Source organism: Gekko japonicus, unplaced genomic scaffold (genome assembly GCF_001447785.1).
Source record: "Gekko japonicus isolate JY-2015 unplaced genomic scaffold, Gekko_japonicus_V1.1 scaffold4007, whole genome shotgun sequence".
NCBI classification, from domain to species: Eukaryota; Metazoa; Chordata; class Lepidosauria; order Squamata; family Gekkonidae; genus Gekko; species Gekko japonicus.
The window spans coordinates 70,119-77,372 of record NW_015163208.1 but is presented as its reverse complement, the minus strand read 5'-3'; the positions used below and the strand labels follow the sequence as shown (position 1 = coordinate 77,372).

At 49.3% G+C, this 7,254-nt stretch overlaps 1 non-coding gene across 1 annotated transcript; it reads right to left on the bottom strand.

Annotated features, from left to right (window-relative positions):
* Positions 1 to 1,284: 1,284 nt before the first annotated feature.
* On the bottom strand, positions 1,285 to 1,356 carry TRNAG-GCC. The gene has a single exon. It is a non-coding gene; the product is annotated as a tRNA-Gly (tRNA).
* Positions 1,357 to 7,254: the final 5,898 nt, after the last annotated feature.

Genomic DNA, 7,254 nt, shown 5'->3' with positions numbered 1-7,254 from the left:
AAAGATGATATGCTAACCAGCTTCAAGTACTTGAAGGGCTGTCATATAGAGGATGGTGAGGAGTTGTTTTCAGTTGCCCCAGAAGGTCAGACCAGGACCAACAGGTCGAAATTAAATCAGAAGAGTTTTCGGCTAAACATTAGGAAGAACTTCGTGACAGGGCGGTTCCTCTGTGGAGCAGGCTTCCTCGGGAGGTGGTGGGCTTTCCTTCTTGGGAGGTTTTCAAGCAGAGGCTAGAGGGCCATCTGTCAGCAGTGCTGATTGTGTGGACTTAGGCAGATCATGAGAGGGAGGGCAGGAAGGGTTGCCTCAGTGCTTAGTTCTTATGGCCCTTTCATACACGAATGCTGATTGCCACTCTGGGGTCTGGAAGCAATTTTTCTCCGGGCCAGTTTAGCTGGAGATCCTGGAGGGGTTTTTTTTTTGTCATCTTCTGGGCGTGGAACAGGGGGTCACTGGGTGTGTGTTGGAAGAGGTATTTGTTAATTTCCTGCATTGTGCAGGGGGCTGGACTAGATGACCCTGGAGGTCCCTTCCAACTCTATGATTCTAAACCAGGTCTGTTTGACTCTGCCCTGCCCTGGATAGCCCAGGCTAGCCTGATCTTGTCAGATCTTGGAAGCTAAGCAGGGTCAGCCATGGTTAGTATTTGGATGAGAGACCACCCCAGGAAGTCCAGGGTTGCTACGCAAGGCAGACCACTCCGGAAGAAGAAGAAATTGGATTTATACCATGGCTTTCACTCAGAGTCTCAGAGCATCTTACAGTCTCCTTTCCCTTCCCCTCCCCACAACAGACACCCTGTGAGGCAGGTGGGGCTGAGAGAGCGCTGAGAGAGCTGCTCTTGAGAGAAGAGCTCTGAGAGAACTTGTGACTGACTCAAGGTCACCCAGCTGGCTGCGTGTGGAGGAGTGGGGAATCAAACCAGGTTCTCCAGATTAGAGTCTGCCGCTTGGTGACCGTGGACCGGTCATACTCTCCCGATCTAACCTACTCCACAGGGATGTTGTGAGGATAAAAAGGAGGGGAGGAGAGCAGTGTAAGCCGCTTCGGGTCCCCATTGGGGGGGAAAGGAGGGGTACAAATCAAGTAAATAAATGTATAAATAAATGTGTTCCAGGCTAAGGGAGCACTTGACCACACACATGTGAACACAAGAAGCTGACTTATACCGAAACAGACCCTTGGTCCATCTCCGTCAGAACTGTCTACTCAGACTGGCAGTTTCTCTCCAGGGTCTCGGGCAGAGGTCATTCACATCCCCTACTGCCTGGTCCTTTTAACTGGAGATGCCAGGGATTGAACCTGGGACCTTCTGCATGGCAAGCAGAGGCTCTTCCACTGAGCTACAGCCCTACTTCATGGCTCTCCAGGGTCTCAGGCAGAGAGGTCTTTCCCATCACATGCTGCCTGCTCCTTTTAACTGGAGATGCCGGGGACCGAACCTGGGGCCTTCTGCATGCCAAGGAGACACTCTACCATTGAGCTATAGCCCACTTCATGGCTCTCCAGGGTCTCAGGCAGAGAGGTCTTTCAGGTTACCTGCTACCTGATCCTTTTAACTGGAGATGCGGAAGATTGAACCTGGGACCTTCTACATGCCAAGCAGATGCTCTTCCACTGAGCCACGGCCTTTCTCCTGAAACCATTTATGAAACTATTGTGTGCACACCTGGCCACTTAAGTGTGTGGCAGTTCTCACTTCATTTGTGCACTACGGAGAAGGAAGGAGCTATTTAGCTTCTCTCTGCACTGCCCCGCAGCTGTAGCCATCTTGACTGTGAAGTTCATTAACACATTAGCGTAATTTAAAATCTATGCACACTTAACCCGGCAATGTATGGTCTCTTTTCCGAGGCTTCTTCTCATGTTATTTCTGTGGTGTGTGCATGCAGGAATCAAATAGCTGGGGCCAATTCCATGGCTTCCTTCCCTAAGCAAACATCATTTGCACTACAAAACCCATCATGCAGTGCAAATGAGACTGCAAAAAGACTGGCTTTGTTTCTATCTGGGGCCTTCGCTTCCAGCACAGAGTAGGTAATACTCAACCCACTGATGCAGAAACTGACCCAGGGCCAATGCAAAAGAGCAGATTCTTCTGTGGAAATGTGTGGCTCCAGACAGGGCCGTTGCACGAAGAACTGGAAATCCTCCATTGAGTTTATTGTATGTATTTATTTTTATTTATTCATTTTATTTATCTGACATATAGACCAACTTCCCCCCTGAGGACTCAGGGTGGTGAACGATTCAATAAACACATATATTAATAAATCATAGCCAAGTTAAATAATTAAAAACGTCACAACTAATTCAACTAATCCTCAGGAAACAATCCATATACAAAAGAACCTCCTCAGGAAAGCTCCTCCATTAGCATGTTCACAGCCTGGGGAACTCCTACAAGATAATGACTCAGCCCTACCCCACCTTCCTGAGTAGATGTAAATTACCTGCCTACCATTTTTCTTCTCACCTTGACACAGAGAGTACTCCATCTTTCTGTGTTATACCTCTGAGGATGCCAGTCACAGCTGCAGCCGAAACGTCAGCTAATTCAGATGGCATTTGAATACCAATTGATATCCTATCCTTCCCCGTCAGGGGGAGGCGAAAGAACGGAGGAGGCCAGGTTCGATGACAAACTGTTGCTTTCCTCAATCAGAGGCCTGGCGGAACATCCTCTGCCTTACAGGCCCTGCAGAACTGCACTAAGCCCCATGGGGCATCGATATCATTAGGCCGAGAGTTCCACCGGGCCGGTGCCAGGTGGAAAGGCAGGCCCGTAGCTACCATGGGGCCCACGGGGCCTGGCCCCCTAGTGGTTTTTATGGGCCCCTCCCTGAGCCACAGCCCCCCCCCAGGCGACCTCACCTCGATTGCCTGTTGGCAGGAAGGATGAGGGTGGCACAAGCAGCGGCGGCGGTAGCAGCAAGGCTGGGCTTAAGAGAGCAGCCCGGGCAGGCAGGGAGCGTGAATGGTACAAGGAGAAGCCTCCATCTCGGGCTTCCACTAGATGCTCGCTGTGCCGCCCGCCCGCCAGCAGCAGGCAAAGCCCAACCAGGCCAGGCAAGCAAGCAAGCTGCCTCCTCCTCTTGCCCCTGGCAGGCACGCCTGGCTGTGCTCCATTGTGCCAGCAAGCCCACACGCAGTGGTTTTTGTGGCCAGCCCGGCCGCTGCACACCTCATCTCTCCCAGTCCCGGGAGGGTGCCAAGGGTGGACGTCAGGCTGCCCCTTGTGCCGTGCAGCGGGAAGAGGAACTGGGGCTCCTTGAGAGGGGGGGCAGGCGCTCAGCAGAGGCGGCCTGCCCTTCCCAAGGGGTGGTGGTGGAGGGAAGCTACGGCCGCTGGGCATTAACCCCCCTTGCCCTGGAGCCTGGGGGTTTCAGGGCTGCCTTAGGAGCAATGTTCCCTCTAAGCCGTGGAGTCTTGTGAGCAAAAATTCTATTTTGTGAGCTCCTGGCATTAAAGTTGTGAGCGAGCCCTTTGGCTGCTGCATCAATTAGTTTGCTCTGGAGCAGTGTTCCCTCTAAGATGAGTTAGTGTGAGCTAGCTCACAGTTTTTTAGCCTCCAGCTCACAGATTTTTGTCTCTGCTCAGGAAGGGACGGCTCCAGAGCAAACTAATGTATGCAGTAGCTAAATTGCTCACTCACAACTTTAATGCCAGTAGCTCACAAGGTAGAATTTTTGCTCACAAGACTCCACAGCTTAGCGGGAGCATTGCTCTGGAGCCATCCTTCCTGAGCTAAGACATAAAATGTGTGAGCCGGAGGCTAAAAAACTGTGAGCTAGCTCACACTAACTCAGCTTAGAGGGAACAGTGCTTAGGAGTTCTAAGGAGTCCCATCAGTTAAATCAAACTTAATTTAATTAACTTTGTTTTAATTGGCTACTGGGCCCCGCAAGGCCCCCTCCCCCCAAAATCCCTAGCTACGGGGCTAGGAGGAGGAGGCATTTTAATACCTCGCCCTTCACTACCCAAAGGAGTCTGAGAGTGGCTTACAATCACTTTCCCTTCCTCTCCCCACAGCAGACACACTGTGAACAACGCTCCCTCTAAGCTGTGGAGTCTTGTGAGCAAAGATTCTACTCTGTGAGCTACTGGCATTAAAGTTTTGAGTGAGCGATTTGACTACTGCATAAATGAGTTTGGTCTGGAGCCCTCCTTCCTGAGCTAGGGCAAAAATGAAGCTGAAAAACTGTGAGCTAGCGCACACTAATTCATCTTACAGGGAACATTTTACAGGGGGGAAAAATCTCTCTCTGGGTGCTCTGTCCTGACTGCTAACAATTCTATCACCCCCTTTCTCATCTCACTTTATTCATGAGAGTGAGCATAGTGTTGTGGTTAGAGTGCTGTTTGAATCCCCACTCTGCCATGGAAGCTCGCTGGGTGACCTCAGGCCGGTCACATGCTCTCAGCCTAACCTACCTCGCAGGCAATGTTCTCTCTAAGAAGTGGAGTCTTGTGAGCAAAAATTCTACTTTGTGAGCTACTGTGAGTGAGAGATTTGGCTGCTGCATAAAGTAGTTTGCTCTGGAGCCCTCCTTCCTGAACTAAGACAAAAATCTGTGAGCTGGAGGCTAAAAAACTGGGAGCTAGCTCACACTAACTCAGCTTAGAGGGAACATTGCTCGCAGGGTTGTGACAGCAGAGAGGAGAAAGATGTAAGCTGTTTTGGGTCCCTGTTGGGGAGAAATCAGGGTATAAAATAAATAAATAAATATCCGGGGTGGTGGTGGAAAGTTCCATCAAGTTGCATCAGACATAGCCACCCTGTAGGGCCTTTAAGAAACGAGACTAACAGAAGTGGTTTGCCCTTGACTGCCTCTGCATCTCAGCCATGGTATTCCTTGGTGGTCTCCCATCCAAATACTGACCATCGGCCTTGACTTTGTGCTTAGTATTTTTAGTGTGTCCCCCTAGATCCGCAGCACGAGGGTTTTGCAAATCAACCTCAGGTTGGGATCAGATGGGAGTGAGGCTGTATTACTCCGGGATCAGCATTAGAACATGTGAAGTCTGAAGCAGTGGTTAAAGGGTCACTCCAGGAGCAGGGAAACTTAAGGTCAGATCCACACCCTGCCATGAAGTTCACTCGGGGAGGAGTGGGGAATCAAACCCGGTTCTCCAGATTAGGGTCCTGCCACTCTTGACCACTACACCAGACAGGCTCCCCCACTGCATGCTGGGACTCACCCACTGCATGCTGGGATGTCAGATACCTGTAAAGGAATTGTGCATTGGGTGGAGAAGATCCCTTTCTCTGCCGTTTCCTCTTTCCGGGGCCTAGTGACCATCAGCTCCACTGAGGAACCCTGTTACAAGAAAAAGAAAGGTCAAGATGGGTAGCCATGTTAGTCAGTCTGTAGCAGTAGAAAAACTCCAGTAGTTAGATGAACAAAATTTGTGGTAGTTAGATGAACAAAATTTGTCACTCCAGGAGCAGGGAAACTGAAGGTCAGATCCACATCCTGCCATAAAGTTCACTCGGTGATGTTGGAAGGGTCGCACTCTCAGCCTAGCCTGCTTTGCAGGGTTGTTAAGAATACATGAACACATGAAGCTGCTTTATACTGAATCAGACCCTTGGTCCATAAAAGTCGGTATTGTCTACTCAGACTGGCAACGGCTCTCCAAGGTCTCAGGCAGAGGTCTTTCACATACTCTGGTCCTTTTGACTGGAGATGCCGGAGATTGAACCCGGGGCCTTCTGCATGCCAAGCAGAGGCTCTGCCACTGAGCTACAGCCCCGCTTCGTGTCCTTTTATCCGTTCTAACCCGACCGCTCTGCAGTTTCATGGAGTGCCCACGAGTTCTTGTATTGTGAGAAAGGGAGAAAAGTACCTCTTTCTTTACCTGCTCTTTCCCATGCATAATCTTATAAACCTCGATCATGTCACCCCTCAGTCGTCTTTTCTCCAAGCTAAAGAGCCCTAAGCGCTTTAACCTTTCCTCATAGGGAAAGTGTTCCAACCCTTTTATCATTTGAGTTGCCCTTTTCTGCACTTTTTCCAAAGCTATAATATCTTTTTTAAGGTGTGGTGCCCAGAACTGCACACAGTATTCCAAATGAGGTCTCACCATTGATTTATATAGGGGCATTATTATATTGGCTGATCTGTTTTCAATACCCTTCCTAATAATCCCCAGCATAGCATTGGCCTTCTTTATTGCAGTCACACACTGTCTCGACATTTTCAGTGAGTTATCTACTACAACCCCAAGATCTCTCTCTTGATCAGTCTCTGCCAGTTCAGACCCCATCAATGTGTATTTATATTTAGGATTTTTGGCTCCAATGTGCATCACCTTGCACTTGTAGGGAAGCCATCTTTGCTTGCTTTTTTCTGCCCCTGTGCAGCATACTATTAAACAAGCAGCTAAAAGACAATTCTAGGAGACATTCAGTCCATTTTATAGACTACAGACATCGTCCTTGGGTCTAGAGAAAACCTTCAGTCAGTAAATCCACAGCAGAACTCCCCCCCAAAAATATAGAACAGATGACTAGAGTAAGTGAACCACGCTACAAGTTACAATTATTGAAGTATCAATACACATTATAAGGCCTAATAATACCAACTGATTTTGTGAGGATGGGAAGTTGTGCAAAATCACATCCTTGACATACTGGCAATTTCCACACAGGTTATTTGCCCCGGTTTGATGCTGATGGGAAGAGGGTTTTCTTCCTGCTTCCCCACAGCATTGTGGTGCATTAATGAATCTCCTAAAGCTGCTATTCAAAACACATAGGTAAAGGTAAAGGTTTCCCTTGCTCGAAAGCTAGTTGAATCTGACTCTAGGGGGTGGTTCTCATCTCCGTTTCCAAGCCGAAGAGCCAGTGCTGTCCGAAGATGTTTCCGTGGTCATGTGGCTGGCATGACTAAACACTGAGATGCACAGAACGCCGTTACCTTCCCACCAAAATGGTACCTATTTATCTAATTGCAATTTCTTGCTTTCGAACTGCTAGGTTGGCAGGAGCTGGAACTAGAGACAGGAGCTCAGTCTGTCATGCGGCACACTCGGGTCTCGAACTGCTGAACTACCGACCTTCCACAGCCTGCAGTTCAGCGTCTTAACCACTTGAGCCACCGCAGCTCAAGTTTTAGTACCTTTAAGACTAACAAAACTTGTGGCCGGGTAGGAGCGTCTTCAGATACAGCTAGAATGGGAGCAGTGCTCCCTCTAAGCTGAGTTAGTGTGAGGCTAGCTCACAGTTCTTTAGCCTCCGGCTCACAC